Genomic DNA, 21333 nt, shown 5'->3' with positions numbered 1-21333 from the left:
GGTCAGCTCACCATCATAGAATCCACGATGAATTCTACTGTGTATCAGAAGGTGCTTGAAGAACATGTGAGACCATCAGTTAGAAAATTAAAGCTGAAGCGGAACTGGACCATGCAACATGACAATGACCCAAAACATACTAGTAAATCAACCAAAGATTGGCTGAAAAAGAAGAAATGGAGAGTCCTGGAATGGCCAAGTCAAAGTCCAGATTTGAATCCCATTGAGATGCTGTGGGGTGACTTGAAAAGGGCTGTACGTGCAAGAAACCCCTCAAACATCTCACAGCTGAAAAAGTTCTGCATTGAGGAGTGGGGTAAAATTTCCTCAGACCGATGTCGAAGACTGGTAGATGGCTACAAGAACCGTCTCACTGCAGTTATTTCAGCCAAAGGAGGTAACACTCGCTATTAGGGGCAAGGGTGTCCTATCTTTTTCCTCAGTTAGAATAGGCATTTTTGTAGAATGACATTTACAGAAGATCTTGAAAAGACTTTTCTACAGTTTTCTTTGTTTAGTCGGATTACTTTAATCTCTCTGTATTGTTGAAACGGAGATGAAATAACCTTTTATTAAAAATGTTACAAAAAACCACATGCTTTCAAAGGGTGTCCTAATTTTTTCACATGACTGTAAGTTTAGATATTCTACAGCAGTCCCGTTACAAGTTAATATACCAGAAGATGTATAACTTATACCAGGCCAGCTCACATATAATAATATACAGAACATACCAAGGCCAGATAGTAACTCTTACCTGAGCTGGCTCTGGCTGAAAGCTGCTGAATCGACCTGCTGAAAGTCAGTGGCAACTGGCAAGGCTGAATGCTGGAGGCTGGCTGGGCTCAGTGTGGGCTCTGGCTGGCTGAATGAGTGCTGCTCCTGGGCCTGGCTCAGGATGGCAGAAATGTCTGGCAGAGAGAGAGAGAGAACGAGGCGAGGTGGGGTGAGTGACTGTAGTATAGTGTCAGACTACTGGGCAAGTGGGCAATGGCAGACTAGCAGTGGCTCCCACGCTCCTCTGTTCCTAACTTCCTGCCGAACCCGCAGCGCTGATAACTTTGTGACGTCATGTAAGCGTGCAGTGTGATCCGGACATGCTGCCAGGCCCTGCCCCCTGCCTTTGGTACTTTAAGTGACCAGCAGTGGCAGAGAGACTGAGGCCAGCAGCAGCCATTTCATTCAGATTAGAAACAAAGCTGCAGAGTGGCTGTAATCTGACTAAAATGGCTGCTGCTGTCCTCAGTGAGTCTCTCTGCCAGTGCAGAGAGACCTCATAACAGCCCACTCAGCCCACCATCAGCCCACTCATCCCCCATAAGACCTCATTGTAGCCCACACAGCCCCCATCCGACCTCAGATCAGCCAAAGACCCCCATCCGACCTCAGATCATTCCACTCAGAGCCCCATCAGACCTCAGATCAGCCCACAGACCCCCCATCAGACCTCAGATCAGCCCAAAGACCCCCACTCAGTCCCCTTCAGACATCAGATCAGCCAAAGACCCCACTCAGCTCCCATTCAGACCTAAGATAAGCCCAAAGACCCCCCCCACTCAGCCCCCAATGCTCCCTATCAAAACTTAAATCATTGCGGCAGGCAGAACTAACTACAAACTACAATACTTGTCTAGAACGCTGCGCTTCCTCTTCCTCGTGCTCCCGTCTTCCCGTCACCTGATAGTGTGACAACTTGTATAAGTGTTTAATAGAACAGGTTCTGTAGACATCTATGTGGAATCAGCTGACGACGGTGTAAAAGGAGAGCGCTTCTTCTTGGCTCTAACATCGACCTGTAAGGCTGAGTTCATACTTGAGTTATTTGGTCAGTTTTGGCCCCAAGACTGCCCAAATAAGTGAAGTGTGCTGTGATTCTAAGAGCGACGCCTGTCATATGCATGTCATGCAGACGCATCTCTAATATATATATACAGTCATGGCCGTAAATGTTGGCACCCCTGACATTTTTCCAGAAAATGAAGTATTTCTCCCAGAAAATTATTGCAATTACACACGTTTTGTTATACACATGTTTTCCTTTGTGTGTATAGGAACAACAAAAAACTGGAAAAAAAGCCAAAAATGATATAATTTCACGCAAAACTCCAAAAATAGGCCGGACAAATTTACTGGCACCCTCAACTTAATATTTGGTTGCACAACCTTTGGAAAAAAATAACTGAAATCAAACGCTTCCTATAACCATCAACAAGCTTCTTACACCTCTCAACTGGAATTTTGGACCACTCTTCTTTTGCAGACTGCTCCAGGTCTTTCATATTTGATGCATGCCTTCTCCCAACAGCAATTTCAAAATCTCTCCACAGGTGTTCAATGGGATTGCTGTCCACTTCAGAACTCTCCAGCGCTTTGTTACTATAGGTTTCTGGGTTCTTCTTAAAGTATATTTGGGGTCATTGTCCTGCAGGAAGACCCATGACCTAGGACGCAAACCCCGTTTTCTGACACTGGGCCCTACATCCTTTGGCAAACTTCAGATTTCATGATGCCTTGCACACAGTCAAGGCACCCAGTGCCAGAGGCAGCAAATCAACCCCAAAACATCTTTAAATGTCCACCATATTTGACTATAGATCTGTGTTCTTTTCTTTGTAGGCCTATTACATAGAATGATGTGCTTTACCAGAGAGCTCTACCTTGGTCTTATCTGTCCACAAGATATTTTCACAGAAGCATTTTGGCTTACTTGCACACATTTTGGTAAACTGCAGTCTAGTTTTTTTTTATGTCTCTGTGTCAGCAGTGGGGTCCTCCTGGGTCTCCTGCAATAGTGTTTCATTTCATTCAAATGTCGACAGATAGTACACACTGACACTTCTTCTCTTTCTCCATCTTAGTTCTCCATGCTTAGTGTGGCACACACAGACACACAATCTAAAAACTACCCTTTTTAACTGGTTTCAGCAGTGGCGGATTACAATAGGGACGTTCGGGTTGGCAGCCCCGGGCCCAGCACCGCTGGGGGGCCCAACGCCGACCCGAACGCCCACATACCGCGGCGGGGAACGGGAGCGCATAGCTCCCTGTCCCGTCGCCGATCACCGCCATAGGCTTCAGGCCGCATAGGCCTGAGACCTATGCGGTAGTGAAATTCCGGCGCAGGCGTGCGTGATGACGTCATCACGCGCCTGTGCCGGGACACAGCACTGCCTCATCCCGCCTTCCTCTGCGAGCAAGCGCCTGGCCCTGGACATAGCCTAAGTAAGTATTTAGCTTTTCATTTTTTTTCATTTTTTTTATTTTTTATTTCATGTGCCTACTTTGGGGGACCGGTGGGGGGTGGGGGACAAACAGTAGGACATATTAAGAGACATCGAGTACATGGGGAGGGGGAGAATGTGGGGGCTGTGGGACCATATTATTAAGGGGGGGAATACTATGTGGGAACAAATTACTGTGTGGGGCCAAATTATTATGGGAGGGACTACTATGTGGGGGCAGACTACTATATGTGTCAGTGTGGGGGAAAATTACTATATGGGGCAGTGTGGGGGCAAATTACTATGTGGGGGCAGTGTGGGGGAAACTATTGTGTGGGGACAGTGTGGGGGAAATTACTATGTGGGGACAGTGTGGGGAAATTGCTATGTGGGGACAGTGTGGGGAAATTGTTATGTGGGGACAGTGTGGGTTAATTGCTATGTGGGGACAGTGTGGGGAAACTTCTATGTGGGGACAGTGTGGGGAAATTTCTATGTGGGGACAGTGTGGGGAAATTGCTATGTGGGGACAGTGTGGGGAAATTGCTATGTGGGGACAGTGTGGGGAAATTGCTATGTGGGGACAGTGTGGGGTAATTGCTATGTGGGGACAGTGTGGGGTAATTGCTATGTGGGGACAGTGTGGGGAAATTGCTATGTGGGGACAGTGTGGGGAAATTTCTATGTGGGGACAGTGTGGGGAAATTGCTATGTGGGGACAGTGTGGGGAAATTGCTATGTGGGGACAGTGTGGGGAAATTGCTATGTGGGGACAGTGTGGGGAAATTTCTATGTGGGGACAGTGTGGGGAAATTGCTATGTGGGGACAAATTACTATGTGGGGGCACTGTGGGGGAAATTACTATTTGGGGGGAATGTGGTGGAAATTACTATGTGGGGGCACTGTGGGGGAAATTACTATGTGGGGGAAACTATTGTGCGGGGGCAGTGTGGGGAAAACTATTGTGTGGGGACAGTGTGGGGAAATTGCTATGTGGTGGCAAATTACTATGTGGGGGCACTGTGGGGGAAATTACTATTTGGGGGGAATGTGGTGGAAATTACTATGTGGGGGCACTGTGGGGGAAATTACTATGTGGGGGAAACTATTGTGCGGGGGCAGTGTGGGGAAAACTATTGTGTGGGGACAGTGTGGGGAAATTGCTATGTGGGGGCAAATTACTATGTGGGGGCACTGTGGGGGAAATTACTATGTGGGGGAAACTATTGTGCGGGGGCAGTGTGGGGAAAACTATTGTGTGGGGACAGTGTGGGGAAATTGCTATGTGGGGGCAAATTACTATGTGGGGGCACTGTGGGGGAAATTACTATTTGGGGGGAATGTGGTGGAAATTACTATGTGGGGGCACTGTGGGGGAAATTACTATGTGGGGGCAGTGTGGTGGAAATTACTATGTGGGGGCAGTGTGGTGGAAATTACTATGTGGGGGCAGTGTGGGGGAAACTACTATGTGGGGGCAGTGTGGGGGAAACTACTATGTGGGGGCAGTGTGAGGCAAATTACTATGTAGGGGAAATTACTGTGTGGGGGCAAACTACTATATGGGGCAGTTTGGGGAAAATTACTGTGTGGGGGAAAATTACTATGGGGATTACTATGTGGGGCAGTGTGGTGGAAATTACTATATGGTGTTGCTATTGGGGAGGCACTGTAGGGGCAATTGTATTATTTTTGGGGACACTATACAGGGATTATTGCCTGGAGCACAATAGAGGGTGGTATTATTACTGGGGGCACTCTAGGGGACATTATAGCTGCTGTGAACTGGTGTAATGCAGAACTGGCTTAGTTGCCCATAGCAGCCAATCAGATTCCACCTTTCATATTTGACAGCTCTTTTGGAAATCCAGTTCTACTTTACACCAGTTTGATAAATGACCCCATTATGTCTATTAGGGTCACCATTTTTTCAGCAGTATAGTACCTTGGACATTGGGGAGCAAAATGGGCACAGTATTGGGGGTGGCAGCAGGATGACACTGTGGGGGTGAGGAGTGAGGAGGGTGAGGAGGTTGATGGAAAAATTGAGAAATCTAACATGTCTGTGTTACAAACTGTAGAGACAAGATGTGGCTGAAATAATTTGCCATGGTGGTCTGGGTCAAATGGAGGAGAAGAGGAAAGAGAAGGTCTACATGACAGGAGATGTCACTGGATGTAACAGGTATGTGGTGCTGTATTCTTCTCCATGTCTTTTTTATTATAATTATATGTATTTTAAATTTGGCGACTAAATGTTTCAGTTTAGGACCCAATTTGGGGTATTTTTTTTAGTCTGAAGATGTCATATGGCCTAGGAAGAGACTGTGGCGCTCATGAAGCACCGCAGCCTCTTCATACAAAAAAAAAAAACTAAACTAAAATGGAGGGAGGGGCCCAAGTTGGGTAGACAGCCCCGGGCCTATCATGCACTTAATCCGCCCCTGGGTTTCAGGTATGATTTTTATATTGTCCACACCTGTTACTTGCCACATCCTCACCTCAAATGGATGAGGGGAGTATTTTATTTATTTATTTTTTGCTTTAACCCCTGATTAACACTCTAATAGGCTGAATGTGACTGTCAGATGGGGTGAAAAGTATTGAAAGCGGCAGGCATCTGAGGAGTTAAGTGACGGGGGGTGGGGGATGTTCGGCGCGATTGCTGTTCCCAGTCATTGTTCCAGCTCCATACTTAGTAATAAATTTAATTTCTTCTCGAAGTTCGTAGAAGCAGCCGAATCTCTGGGACCTGCACCTATATCAAGAACGGAGCGGGTAAGGTTGGGGGGATTGGAGGACTCCAGGTTTCCCAGGGTCCGATCACCACCAAGTGCTCTCCCCGTAGAAGTGAATTGGAGCACATTGAGCTTGCGAGGCCACCCCTCCCATTCATTTCTATTGGGCGGTCCCATAGAAATGAATAGAGGGCGCCTGGGCATTCACAGCGCGTCCTCCACTACATTTAGGGCTCCGTTCTCGGTGTAGGTGCAAGTCCCAGAGGTGGGAGCGATATTCCCCAGATGGGAATACCCCTTTAAAGAGAATAGATAATCAAGATTTAGTTATCTTTCACTAATCTTACTATATCATCTTAAAAGGAACATTTCTCATACTATGCCTTGAGCTATTTTCCTAAAACCACAAATATTTACTCTTACGTGAAGACTGTTAGGCCTATCACACGTGTTTGTTTGCTAAAATGATGGTGTCTTCAGGAGGGCACTCAATGTACCAGTAAATATTATGGAATGCATTATGAGAGCCACAAATCCTAAAAATTATTACCAGGTAAGGCTCAAGTGTTCCTCAATGAGAGGAGGAAGCTTCTGTCTGATGATGAGTAGTCAGTGGGTGAACAAGAACCTTCTTCGTAAGAAGAAATACTAAATCTTTTCTATCAGATACTCCTCATTTTCTACGATTGATTAATGATTTGGGTCATGTTCCTGAGGACAGCCTCCTTGTGACTATCGACGTTGGAAGCTTCTGTCTGATGATGAGCAGTCAGTGGGTGAACAAGAACCTTCTTCGTAAGGTGAGGCTGAAAGCACATTTTGCGCAACCGGCTCTGCCTATTCAACATACTGACACTGTACTAGCAGAAACATGCCTGCATTTGAAAGATCTAGGACTCAGTAATAAGTCCACATTCATGCCGCCGAAAACGTACCATCCGGTGGAGACATACGCACAATTAATACTTAAAGAAATAAGAGAACATTTTGACAAGGTAACGCATGGTGGACTATTCATGACTCCAAACATTACTGTGGAAGAAAAAAAGAGCGATCAGGGCTCTTATGGAGGACAATACTCTTATGATAAAACCTGCTGGTAAGGGGGGTTCGATTGTGGTGATGGATAGGGAGAAATATATTAATGAGGTCATGAGACAGCTGTCTGATGCTCAAACATACCAATTACTTGATAGAGATCCAGTTTGGAGAATTAAAGAGAAAATTGTTACTATGGTTAAGCATTTTGAAACAGCTGGGACGATCGATTCAGACATGAGTAGATTCTTGATTAAGCAATCCCCCATCACCCCGGTATTATACATTTTACCCAAAGTGCATAAGACCCTTATAGATCCCCCTGGACGCCCTATTGTGTCCTCAGTAGATTCCATTCTTAGTCCATTGGCCATAGTATTAGATAAAGCCCTGACACCACTTGTTAGAAATACTAAATCTTTTCTATCAGATACTCCTCATTTTCTACGATTGATTAATGATTTGGGTCATGCTCCTGAGGACAGCCTCCTTGTGACTATCAGCCACAGGGAGGGGATCCAGGCGGTTTCTAAGAGTTTGGAGATCAGCGAATATACTGCATCTTTACGTGATTTTTTTCTACATCTGTTGAACATTGTTCTGAGAGAAAATTATTTTCTATTTGGGGATAATTATTATCTCGAGAAGCGTGGGACCGCGATGGGGTCAAACGTGGCCCCGCCCTATGCAAATATATTCATGGCTGCATTTGAGGAAACATACGTGTATACCAATGAATTATATATTGAGAATATTTTGGTTTGGAAAAGGTTTATTGATGATATTTTTTGCATATGGGCGGGGCCACGTGAGACCCTGGTGGCGTTCATGGATCATCTGAATTCAGCATGTGAGGGTCTACAGTTTACAGTGACATGTGATAGAGATAAAGTGAGTTTTTTAGATACATTGGTCATAAAAAACCAGGAAGGTCAATTATCCACTGACCTCTATAGGAAGGAAACGGATCGAAACAGCATTTTACATTATTCGAGTGCACACCCCCCTTCTTTAAAAAGGTCTATACCTAAATCTCAATACCAGCGGGTTAGGCGGATTGTTACGGATCCGCTTTTACAGAATCAGAGGCTGGGGGAAATGACTACTAGATTCAGAGAAAGAGGATACCCCCTAGATGTATTATCTAACAGTGGTGCTTGTCAATCAATAGTGAGGGTTGAACATAAGAAAAAGGATGATGCTAGGATAGCATTTGTTCATAAATTCCATCCCTTTAATGCATACATTGACAACATTATAAGAAAACACTGGCATTTATTGGGTAAGGCCTATCCAGAGGTCTCAGAATTTTAAAGTTTACCCTTGATCTGTAATAGGAAGAACCCTAGTTATAGGGATATGCTAGTTAAAGCGGACATAGGGGGCACTAAACATCGATTGCGTCAAAGTGTATTATCAACACCACGTAAAGGTACGTTCCCCTGCCTGCATTGTCTCCAATGTTCACACATCATAAAGGGCTCCACATTCTATCATCCACATACTGGGATTCCGTTTGAAGTAAAAGGTTTTTTTACATGTGAATCTTCAAATGTTATTTATCTGATTAAATGCCCTTGTGGTCTGTTATACATTGGTCAGACAATGCAGGCAGTGAGGGACAGAATTAACAAACATAAATCGACTATTAGAACTAAAAACTTACTATTACCCATACCCAGCCACTTTGAAAAGTGCAGACATTCTATTGCCCAACTGAAATTTCAGGTTATAGAGCAGGTGATTAGACCGCGGAGGGGGGGGGTGACATCAATAAGATGTTGCTACGGAGGGAAGCCTTCTGGATCCATACATTGGACACATTACACCCTAGAGGCCTCAATAGGGAATATGAGGTCATGTATCTGTAATAGTATAATTTGGTTATATATTTGCAACAATATATTTATTGTTTATTTCTCAGATATTGAAAATTTGAACGTTATACAAGAATTTTATCTACAAATGTAAGATGAAATATCTATCTAGATGCTTTTTTTCTTTTTTCCCTTTTCTTTTTTTTTCTTTTTCTCTTTCTGGCTTGTTCATTATTCAATTGATTACACCTGTAACTTTGTAGCCATTCCCTTTGGGATGGACTTTAGCTCCTGTGGGCGGTGACTGTAGAGCATATATAGTTTGTTAAGATTGTATTTGGATTACCTGTTGATGAAGGCACATTGCCGAAACCTGGTCCCGGTCTTTTCATTTATGGAATAAAAGACATCTGATTTGCACTAAGACACGACTGCTGGGATCCTTTATATATATTGCTGTGGATTGACGTCCTCTCCCGTGCAGCGTGCACTTGAATGTGAGTGCTGGTTTCTCTACACTAAAAATCATTAAGACCTGACCCCCTAAGGGTGCAGACTGGATAGTATTGAATTATTCTAGTAATCGTTTTCATCACTGTCAAAAATGGATCAAGGTCCTCCACAGGTATTTATAGACCAGTTAGTTTAACTTCTGTTGTGGGAAAAATGTTTGAAGGACTCTTAAGTGACTATATACAGGAGTATGTGACTATAAATAATATTATAAGTGTCACGATGCGCTCTGTGCATGGTTCCAGGAGGTGGACACGGCCAAAGCGTGCTTGCATCATCAGCGCACCCGGCATTGCCTAGTTCCCGTTGGAACTGGTTCTGAGTGCCGAGCTGAAAACTTGGTGCTCGGCTGTATAGGCTGCATTGAAACTCAGGAGTCATGTGATGCTGGCCACGTCACATGACTCCACTAGTGCACTATTTAAACAGGCAATCTGCCGGCCACAGATTGCCTGTTATTGACGTCCTTCCTGCATGATACTCACCTGTTATGTTTGTTCCTGCTTGGCTTCCGATTTCCCGTCCGTCTCATCCTCTGGTCTTGGCGTGCTCTCCTGGTTTGACTTTGGCTTGTCCTGACGATTCTCTGCTTGCTCCTGCGGCACCTTTTCTGCTCTCTTGGTTTTGACGTGGCTTGTTTGATCTTTCTGTTTATGTGTTGTTTGTCTTCCCTGCACTATCCTAGCTAAGGGTTTGTCGACCAGTTGTCCCTTGTCGCTAGGACTTGCAAAGCAAGTAGGCAGGGACAAGGGTGAGGGTGGAGTTCAGTGGTCACTACCCCACCCCCTGTGTGTGTGACAATAAGTGATAACCAGCATGGGTTTACCAAGGACAGAAGTTATCAGACTAACCTGATTTGTTTTTATGAGGAGGTGAGTAGTAGACTGGACAGAGGGGCGGCTGTGGATGTAGTGTTTCTGCATTTAGCAAAAGCTTTTGATACTGTCCCTCATAGACCCTTTATAGGTAAAGTAAGGTCTATAGGCTTGGAAAGTATAGTCTGTAATTGGATTTAAAACTGGCTGAAGGACCGTGTTTAGAGAGTTGTGGTCAATGATTCCTATTTAGAATGGTCCCAGGTTATAAGTGGTGTACCACGAGGTTCAGTGCTGGGCCCTTTATTATTTAATTAATTTATTAATGATATTGAGGAGGGGATTAATAGCACCATATCTATTTTTGCAGATGACACTAAGCTGTGTAGAACTGTACAGTCTATGGAAGATGTCTATAAACTACGAGCTGACTTGAACACTCTGAGTGATTGGGCATCAACTTGGCAAATGAGGTTCAATGTGGACAAACTTGTAGCATCTTGGTAATAATAATCCCTGTGCTTCATATGTCCTAGGGGTGATTTAGCACTGGGAGAGTCACTTATAGAGAAGGATTTGGGTGTCCTTGTGGATGGTAGATTAAATTACAGCATACAATGTCAATCAGCTGCTTCTAAGGCCACCAGGATATTGTCATGCATTGAACGAGGCATGGACCCGCGGGTCAGGGATGTAATATTACCACTTTACAAAGCGTTGGTTCAGCCTCATCTGGAATATACAGTTCAGTTCTGGGCACCAGTCCTTAGAAAGGACACACTGCAGCTTAAAAAAGTACAGAGGAGAGCGACTAAACTGATAAGGGGCATGGAGGGTCTTAGTTATGAAGAAGGATTAAAAGAATTGAATTTATTTAGTCTTGAGAAGAGACGTCTAAGGGGGGACATGATTAACCTATACAAATATATAAATGGGCCATACAAAAAATACGGTGAAAAGCTGTTCCATGTAAAATGCGCTCAAAAGACAAGGGGGCACTGCCTCCGATTGGAGAGGAAACGGTTCAGGCTCCGTAAGCCTCAAAGCTTCTTTACTGTAAGAACTGCGAAGCTTTGGAATAGACTTCCTCAGGCCTTGGTCACAGTAGGAACAGTGGACAGTTTTAAAAAGGGTTTAGACGAATTCTTAAAAGTAAAAAACATTAATGCTTATGAAAACGTGTAGAAATCTGAGTCTCAATTCCTTCTTGGATTCGCATTGCCACCTACCTGTATCCCTTGGTTGAACTTGATGGACGTATGTCTTTCTTCAACAGTATTAACTATGTACAATATCCCTAGTAGTATTAATTTAACCATAATGTCCCCAATATTTATAATGCCCCTCCTGCAGTGCCCCCTGAAGCTCTAATGCCCCCATTGTAGTTATAATTCCCCTTTAGCTCCTCTATATATATACACTCACCTAAAGAATTATTAGGAACACCTGTTCTATTTCTCATTAATACGATTGTCTAGTCAACCAATCACATGGCAGTTGCTTCAATGCATGTAGAGTTGTGGTCCTGGTCAAGACAATCTCCTGAACTCCAAACTGAATGTCAGAATGGGAAAGAAAGATGATTTAAGCAGTTTTGAGCGTGGCATGGTTGTTGGTGCCAGACGGGCCGGTCTGAGTATTTCACAATCTGCTCAGTTACTGGGATTTTCACACACAACCATTTCTAGGGTTTACAAAGAATGGTGTGAAAAGGGAAAAACATCCAGTATGCGGCAGTCCTGTGGGCGAAAATGCCTTGTTGATGCTAGAGGTCAGAGGAGAATGGGCCGACTGATTCAAGCTGATAGAAGAGCAACGTTGACTGAAATAACCACTCGTTACAACCGAGGTATGCAGCAAAGCATTTGTGAAGCCACAACACGCACAACCTTGAGGCGGATGGGCTACAACAGCAGAAGACCCCACTGGGTACCACTCATCTCCACTACAAATAGGAAAAAGAGGCTACAATTTGCACGAGCTCACCAAAATTGGACTGTTGAAGACTGGAAAAATGACATGACAATGAGTTCACTGTACTAAAATGGTCCCCACAGTCACCAGATCTCAACCCAATAGAGCATCTTTGGGATGTGGTGGAACGGGAGCTTCGTGCCCTGGATGTGCATCCCTCAAATCTCCATCAACTGCAAGATGCTATCCTATCAATATGGGCCAACATTTGTAAAGAATGCTATCAGCACCTTGTTGAATCAATGCCACGTAGAATTAAGGCAGTTCTGAAGGCAAAAGGGGGCCCAACACTGTATTAGTATGGTGTTCCTAATAATTCTTTAGGTGAGTGTATATATATATATATATACAGTACAGACCAAAAGTTTGGACACACCTTCTCATTCAAAGAGTTTTCTTTATTTTTATGACTATGAAAATTGTAGATTCACACTGAAGGCATCAAAACTATGAATTAACACATGTGGAATTATATACATAACAAAAAAGTGTGAAACAACTGAAAATATGTCATATTCTAGGTTCTTCAAAGTAGCCACCTTTTGCTTTGATTACTGCTTTGCACACTCTTGGCATTCTCTTGATGAGCTTCAAGAGGTAGTCCCCTGAAATGGTCTTCCAACAGTCTTGAAGGAGTTCCCAGAGATGCTTAGCACTTGTTGGCCCTTTTGCACATCTCAATTGGGTTTAGGTCCGGTGACTGTGGAGGCCAGGTCATCTGGCGCAGCACCCCATCACTCTCCTTCATGGTCAAATAGCCCTTACACAGCCTGGAGGTGTGTTTGGGGTCATTGTCCTGTTGAAAAATAAATGATGGTCCAACTAAACGCAAACCGGATGGAATAGCATGCCGCTGCAAGATGCTGTGGTAGCCATGCTGGTTCAGTATGCCTTTAATTATGAATAAATCCCCAACAGTGTCACCAGCAAAGCACCCCCACACCATCACACCTCCTCCTCCATGCTTCACGGTGGGAACCAGGCATGTAGAGTCCATCCGTTCACCTTTTCTGCGTTGCACAAAGACACGGTGGTTGGAACCAAAGATCTCAAATTTGGACTCATCAGACCAAAGCACAGATTTCCACTGGTCTAATGTCCATTCCTTGTGTTCTTTAGCCCAAACAAGTCTCTTCTGCTTGTTGCCTGTCCTTAGCAGTGGTTTCCTAGCAGATTTTCTACCATGAAGGCCTGATTCACACAGTCTCCTCTTAACAGTTGTTCTAGAGATGTGTCTGCTGCTAGAACTCTGTGTGGCATTGACCTGGTGTCTAATCTGAGCTGCTGTTAACCTGCGATTTCTGAGGCTGGTGACTCGGATGAACTTATCCTCCGCAGCAGAGGTGACTCTTGGTCTTCCTTTCCTGGGGCGGTCCGCGTGTAAGCCAGTTTCTTTGTAGCGCTTGATGGTTTTTGTGACTGCGCTTGGGGACACTTCCAAAGTTTTCCCAATTTTTCGGACTGACTGACCTTCATTTCTTAAAGTAATGATGGCCACTTGTTTTTCTTTACTTAGCTGCTTTTTTCTTGCCATAATACAAATTCTAACAGTCTATTCAGTAGGACTATCAGCTGTGTATCCACCTGACTTCTCCACAACACAACTGATGGGCCCAACCCCATTTATAAGGCAAGAAATCCCACTTATTAAACCTGACAGGGCACACCTGTGAAGTGAAAACCAATTCAGGTGACTACCTCTTGAAGCTCATCAAGAGAATGCCAAGAGTGTGCAAAGCAGTAATCAAAGCAAAAGGTGGCTACTTTGAAGAACCTAGAATATTACATATTTTCAGTTGTTTCACACTTTTTTATTATGTCTACAATTCCACATGTGTTAATTCATAGTTTTGATGCCTTCAGTGTGAATCTACAATTTTCATAGTAATGAAAATAAAGAAAACTCTTTGAATGAGAAGGTGTGTCCAAACTTTTGGTCTGTACTGTATATATATATATATACAGTCATGGCCGTAAATGTTGGCACCCCTGAAACTTTTAAAGAAAATGAAGGATTTCTCCCAGAAAATTATTGCAATAACACATGTTTTGTTATACACATGCTTTTCTTCGTGTGTATAGGAACAACACAAAAAACTGAGAAAAAAAAGCTGAATATGATACAATTTAACGCAAAACTCCAAAAATAGGCCGGACAAATTTACCGGCACCCTCAACTTAATATTTGGTTGCACATCCTTTGGAAAAAATAACTGAAATCAAACGCTTCCTATAACCATCAACAAGCTTCTTACACCTCTCAACTAGAATTTTGGACCACTCTTCTTTTGCAGACTGCTCCAGGTCTTTCATATTTGATGCGTGCCTTCTCCCAACAGCAATTTCAAAATCTCTCCACAGGTGTTCAATGGGATTGCTGTCCACTTCAGAACTCTCCAGCGCTTTGTTACTATAGATTTCTGGGTTCTTCTTAAAGTATATTTGGGATCATTGTCCTGCAGGACCTAGGACGCAAACCCCGCTTTCTGACACTGGGCCCCACATTGCGACCCAAAATCTTTTGGCAAAATTCAGATTTCATGATGCCTTGCACACAGTCAAGGCACCCAGTGCCAGAGGCAGCAAATCAACCCCAAAACATCTTTAAACCTCCACCATATTTGACTATAGGTCTGTGTTCTTTTCTTTGTAGGTCTCCTTCCCTTTTTGGTAAACAATAGAATGATGTGCTTTACCAGAAAGCTCTCCCTTGGTCTTATCTGTCCACAAGACATTTTCCCAAAAGCATTTTGGCTTACTTGCACACATTTTGGTAAACTGCAGTCTAGTTTTTTTATGTGTAAGCAGTGGGGTCCTCCTGGGTCTCCTGCCATAGTGTTTAATTTCATTCAAATGTCAACAGATAGAGAAGAAGTGTCAGTGCGTACTTTCTCCAACTTAGTTCTCCATGCTTAGTTGCTTAGTGTGGCACACACAGACACACAATCCAAAAAGTGAGTCAACTTCTACCCTTTTTATCTGGTTTCAGGTCTGATTTTTATATTGTCCACACCTGTTACTTGCCACGTCCTTACCTCAAATGGATGAGGGGAGCATATATATATTTTTTGCTTTAACCCCTGATTAACCCCCTAATAGGCTGAATGTGACTCTAAGATGGCGCGAAAAGTATTGAACGTGGCATCTGAGGAGTTAAGTGACCGGGGAGGGGGGGGGGGGGGGGAATGTTTGCCATTCCCAGTCATTGCGCCAGCTCCATACTTAGTAATTAATTGAATTTCTTGTCGAAGTTCGTAGAAGCAGCCAAAACTCTGGGACCTGCATCTATATTAAGAACGGAGCGGGTAAGGTGGTGGCTGGAGGACGCCAGGTTTCCCTGGGTCCAACCACCACCAAGTGCTCTCCCCGTAGAAGTGAATTGGAGCACACTAATCTTTCCCGGCAACCCTTGCCATTCATTTCTATGGGACGGCCCCATAGAAATGAATGGAGGGCGGCTGGGCATTCACAGTGCGCCCTAAACTACATTCAGGGCTCCATTCCCGGTGTAGGTGCAAGTCCCAGAGGTGGGAGCGATATTCCCCAATTGTTTCAGATGGGAATACCCCTTTAAAAATAATAGATAATCAAGATTTCGTTATGTTTCACTAATCTTACTAGATCATCTTAATAGGAACATTTCTCATATTATGTCTGCCTTGAGCTATTTTCCTAAAACCATAAGTATTTACTCTTACGTGAAGACTGTTAGGCCTATCACATGTGTTTGTTTGCTAAAATGATGGTGTCTTCAGGAGGGCACTCAATGTACCAGTAAATATTATGAAATGCATTATGAGAGCCACAAATCCTAAAAATTATTACCAGGTAAGGCTCAAGTGTTCCTCAATGAGAGGAGTAAGCTTCTGTCTGATGATGAGTAGTCAGTGGGTGAACAAGAATTTGTCACTTTTGACCACAAATGGGGTCATATGATGTGTGAGCCAACACATACTAGGTCATTTAAAATTTTGCTACAGGACCCTGTTAGGTTGAAAAAGCACCACAACCTCAGTGATATATTACTAGGAGTACATTGGTAAGTCTTACCCTTTTCGTTGTGTCATCGCTCCATCTAAATAAAGATTCCATTGTTCTAAAGTCCTAATATAAGTATAGGGAAGAAGGGGAATCAGTGGTGGACTAAAGGTGGCGCATGTGACAATGTCCATCCGGAAGCTAAAGGGAGAGGGGGGGAGTACCAGAAGACTGTTTAAGGGAGCCAGAGCGGAGTGGTGGAAAGCTGTTAAGCAACCAGTTGGAACGTGGAACCTGGACAACCACTTTAAGCATACCACAATCCCTGTGCAGTCCAGGTAAGTGAGCCCCTTCAACTTTGATGATAGGTACTCACTAAATGCACGCAATTACTTCAATAAAATAGCTGATGCCTCATTAAACAACCTTTCATTGATTTTGAGACCAAGGATTGTGTGCAGGGAACGGGACTTATGAATCTGTGGGAATACTTCTTGCAGGTGGGAAGTAATGTAGGTCAATGGGTGATGCAGGGAGGAGAGTGCTCTCCAGGAGACATGATTGCAGTGATAAAATAATACCGCCATGCAGTGTGTTATGGTAGTGGGTAGAGATGAGCAAAGTTTTGAAAAATTCAATTCGGCAGCTTTGCCGAAGTTCTCCAAGAAATTTAATTAGTTACTAATTAATTAGTCATGAATCGCTATAAATCAAGCATACCCAGGCCACTCTGTCTTAGGGCATGGCCACACAAAGCAGCTGTGTTGCAGGCAGATTGCAGCCATGCTGTAGTGAAGAACTGCACGGCACCTTTAAACAGGAGCTGTTGCTGGTATGGGGTTTTTCTGGTTAGGTGAGGGCACAATATGATGGCATACCCACTTCTCCAAACCCAGCGCTCTCCTGCTCTACAGAATGGAGCCCTTCTTCTGCCATCTGCTCTTCCTTCTTTTCCATATCATTTAATATCGATGAGGATATATCTCTCTGCATCTTGCTGACATTTCTAGGAAGTGAAGCCAGCAATAGATGAGAATGGTCATCATTAAGACCTGACCCCCTAAAGGGTGCAGACTGGATGGTGTTGGTTGGCACTTTGGGCACTGGAATAATAAAATGTTCATCTTTATTAGTATTGAATTATTCTAGTAATCGGTTTCAACACTGTCCGTAGCGCATGAGCACTTGCCACATCTCTCCCTATGCTCAGCTCTCAGGACAATGGAGGAGACCGCACGGGTGAGGCTTTTATAGGGCTGTGACATCACAGAGGATAGCTATCTTCTGATAGGCTGGCTGCATAGCATTATGGGTGATCTTGCGTTCCTGGGCTTGTCTCCTCTACACTTAATTTTACTTTGTAACATACAAAGCCGTCATTTTAGGAAAACCTGATTCATTACCACGAAGCGCAAGGAAATTCTGATTCATTGCGAATCAAGGTTTTCCTAAACTTCAGACTGAATTGCGATTCGAATGCTTCGCTCAATGCTAGTAGTGTTTGTAGAACCATTGAGTCAACCAACAGATTGGGCTTTGTGATAATCCTAAGGGTGTTCTCCTGGCAGTCCTCTGCTTTTCACCCCCAAATGTATCTGCATACACTGCCCACAAACACCGCCATGTATTATCTGGAGAAATCCAACACCTGCTAATTAGTGGTCTTATACAGTGCTCATATAAAAGAACCATACAGTGCTGAAATGATATCTCTATACATTCATAGAAAATTGCCAACATAAGTAGGTCAAATAATATGACCAGTAATATTATTAGTAAGATCCTTTGATCTCTTAACTAATAGTGCCCTATCAGGACCGGGATGAGGCAGTTCAGCGTCCTAGGCAGAGCTGGCTAATGTACAGTTCACTGTCATCCTGCTGCCATTTCTGCACCTGATGTGCTCCCCCATGCCCACAAACGCTATACTGTCAGAAATACCAGTACCATAAATATAGTCCCCATAGCTAATGCTCCTAGACTATCCTGATTAGTAATAGTGCCCCCAATAGTGATAATACTCCCCAAGAGTGCCAATTAGTACCAATGCCCCGTAATCTGCCCAATATTATTAATAATGCCCCTACAGGAGGAGTGATCTAAAGACAATTGTGGGTGCGGATGGTGAGAATGTGGAAACATTATGGGTGGAAGCTCAAAGGGATATAAACACTGAAAAAATAATATTTGGTGCAATCTATAGACCCCCTAAAATCACAGAAGAGATAGAAACGCAACTGTATAACCAAATAGAGCAGGCTGCACACGATTTTAACTTCCCAGATATTGACTGGGGTCATGGTTCTGCCTCAACCCCAAAGGGGAGAAAATTCCTCAACTTGCTGCAGGGCCACTTTATGGGCCAGTTTGTAGAAGCTCCCACTAGGGGGCAATACTCTGTTGGATCTAGTAATTTCTAATGATGCAGAGCTTGTTGGTAATGTTACTGTTCGAGAAACACCAGGTAATAGTGACCACAATATTATTATATTCCCCCTGAACTATAAAAAGCAAACTCTGTCAGGCAGAGCAAAGACACAGAATTTCAAAAAGGCTAATTTCCCTGGGTTAAGGGCAGAATTTCAGGGCATAGACCAGGGATCAGCAACCTCCGGCACTCCAGATGTTGTGAAACTACAACTCCCATCATGCTCCATTCATTTCTGTGGGAGTTCTGAGAAGAGCAGAGCAATTATGCATGCTGGGAGTTGTAGTTTCACAACAGCTGGAGTGCCGGAGGTTGCCTACCCCTGGCATAGACTGAGAGCAGCTACTGTCACAGCTACTTCGGCTTGTCCTGACGATTCTCTGCTTGCTCCTCCGGTACCTTTTCTGCTCTCTTAGTTTTGACGCGGCTTTTTTGATCTTTCTGTTTATGTGTTGTTTGTCTTCCCTGCACTATCCTAGCTAAGGGTTTGTCGACCAGTTGTCGCTTGTCGCTAGGACTTGCGAGGCAAGTAGGCAGGGACAGGGGTGATAGTGGAGTTTAGTGGTCACTACCCCATTCCCTGTGTGTGTGACAATAAGTGATAACCAGCATGGGTTTACCAAGGACAGAAGTTGTCAGACTAACCTGATTTGTTTTTATAACGAGGTGAGTAGTAGACTGGACAGAGGGGCGGCTGTGGATGTAGTGTTTCTGGATTTTGCAAAGGCTTTTGATACTGTCCCTCATAGACCCTTTATAGGTAAAGTAAGGTCTATAGGCTTGGAAAGTATAGTTTGTAATTGGATTGAAAACTGGCTGAAGGACCGTGTTTAGAGAGTTGTGGTCAATGATTCCTATTTAGAATGGTCCCAGGTTATAAGTGGTGTATCCCAAGGTTCAGTGCTGGGCCCTTTATTATTGAATTAATTTATTAATGATATTGAGAAGGGGATTAATAGCACCATTTCTATTTTTGCAGATGACACTAAGCTGTGTAGTACTGTACGGTCTATGGAAGATGTCTATAAACTACGAGCTGACTTGAACACTCTGAGTGATTGGGCATCAACTTGGCAAATGAGGTTCAATGTGGACAAATGTAAAGTTATGCATCTTGGTAGTAATAATCTCTGTGCTTCATATGTCCCAGGTGATGTAACACTGGGAAAGTCACTTATAGAGAAGGATTTGGGTGTCCTTGTGGATGGTAGATTAAATTACAGCATACAATGTCAATAAGCTGCTTCTAAGGCCACCAGGATATTGTCATGCATTAAACGAGGCATGGACTTGTTCAGTTCTGGGCACCAGTCCATAGAAAGGACGCACTGCAGCTGGAAAAAGTACAGAGGAGAGCGACTAAACTAATAAGGGGAATGAAGGGTCTTAGTTATGAAGAAAGATTAAAATAATTGAATTTATTTAGTCTTGAGAAGAGACATCTAAGAGGGGACATGATTAACCTATACAAATACAGTACAGACCAAAAGTTTGGACACACCTTCTCATTCAAAGAGTTTTCTTTATTTTCATGACTATGAAAATTGAAGATTCACACTGAAGGCATCAAAACTATGAATTAACACATTTGGAATTATATACATAACAAAAAAGTGTGAGACAACTGAAAATATGTCATATTCTAGGTTCTTCAAAGTAGCCACCTTTTGCTTTGATTACTGCTTTGCACACTCTTGGCATTCTCTTGATGAGCTTCAAGAGGTAGTCACCTGAAATGGTTTTCACTTCACAGGTGTGCCCTGTCAGTTTTAATAAATGGGATTTCTTGCCTTATAAATGGGGTTGGGACCATCAGTTGCATTGTGGAGAGGTCAGGTGGATACACAGCTGATAGTCCTACTGAATAGACTGTTAGAATTTGTATTATGGCAAGAAAAAAGCAGCTAAGTAAAGAAAAACTAGTGGCCATCATTACTTTAAGAAATGAAGGTCAGTCAGTCCGAAAAATTAGGAAAACTTTGAAAGTGTCCCCAAGTGCAGTCACAAAAACCATCAAGCGCTACAAAGAAACTGGCTCACATGCGGACTGCCCCAGGAAAGGAAGACCAAGAGTCACCTCTGCTGCGGAGGATAGGTTCATCCGAGTCACCAGCCTCAGAAATCGCAGGTTAACAGCAGCTCAGATTAGAGACCAGGTCAATGCCACACAGAGTTCTCGCAGCAGACACATCTCTAGAACAACTGTTAAGAGGAGACTGTGTGAATCAGGCCTTCATGGTAGAATATCTGCTAGGAAACCACTGCTAAGGACAGGCAACAGGCAGAAGAGACTTGTTTGGGCTAAAGAACACAAGGAATGGACATTAGACCAGTGGAAATCTGTGCTTTGGTCTGATGAGTCCAAATTTGAGATCTTTGGTTCCAACCACCGTGTCTTTGTGCGACAGCAGAAAAGGTGAACGGATGGACTCTACATGCCTGGTTCCCACCGTGAAGCATGGAGGAGGAGGTGTGATGGTGTGGGTGCTTTGCTGGTGACACTGTTGGGATTTATTCAAAATTGAAGGCATACTGAACCAGCATGGCTACCACAGCATCTTGCAGCGGCATGCTAATTCCATCCGGTTTGCGTTTAGTTGGACCATCATTTATTTTTCAACAGGACAATGACCCCAAACACACCTACAGGCTGTGTAAGGGCTATTTGACCATGAAGGAGAGTGATGGGGTGCTGCGCCAGATGACCTGGCCTCCACAGTCACCGGACCTGAACCCAATCGAGATGGTTTGGGGTGAGCTGGACCGCAGAGTGAAGGCAAAAGGGCCAACAAGTGCTAAGCATCTCTGGG

This window comes from Bufo gargarizans, chromosome 4 (assembly GCF_014858855.1).
Source record: "Bufo gargarizans isolate SCDJY-AF-19 chromosome 4, ASM1485885v1, whole genome shotgun sequence".
Classification (NCBI taxonomy): Eukaryota; Metazoa; Chordata; class Amphibia; order Anura; family Bufonidae; genus Bufo; species Bufo gargarizans.
This window is presented reverse-complemented; position numbering follows the sequence as displayed.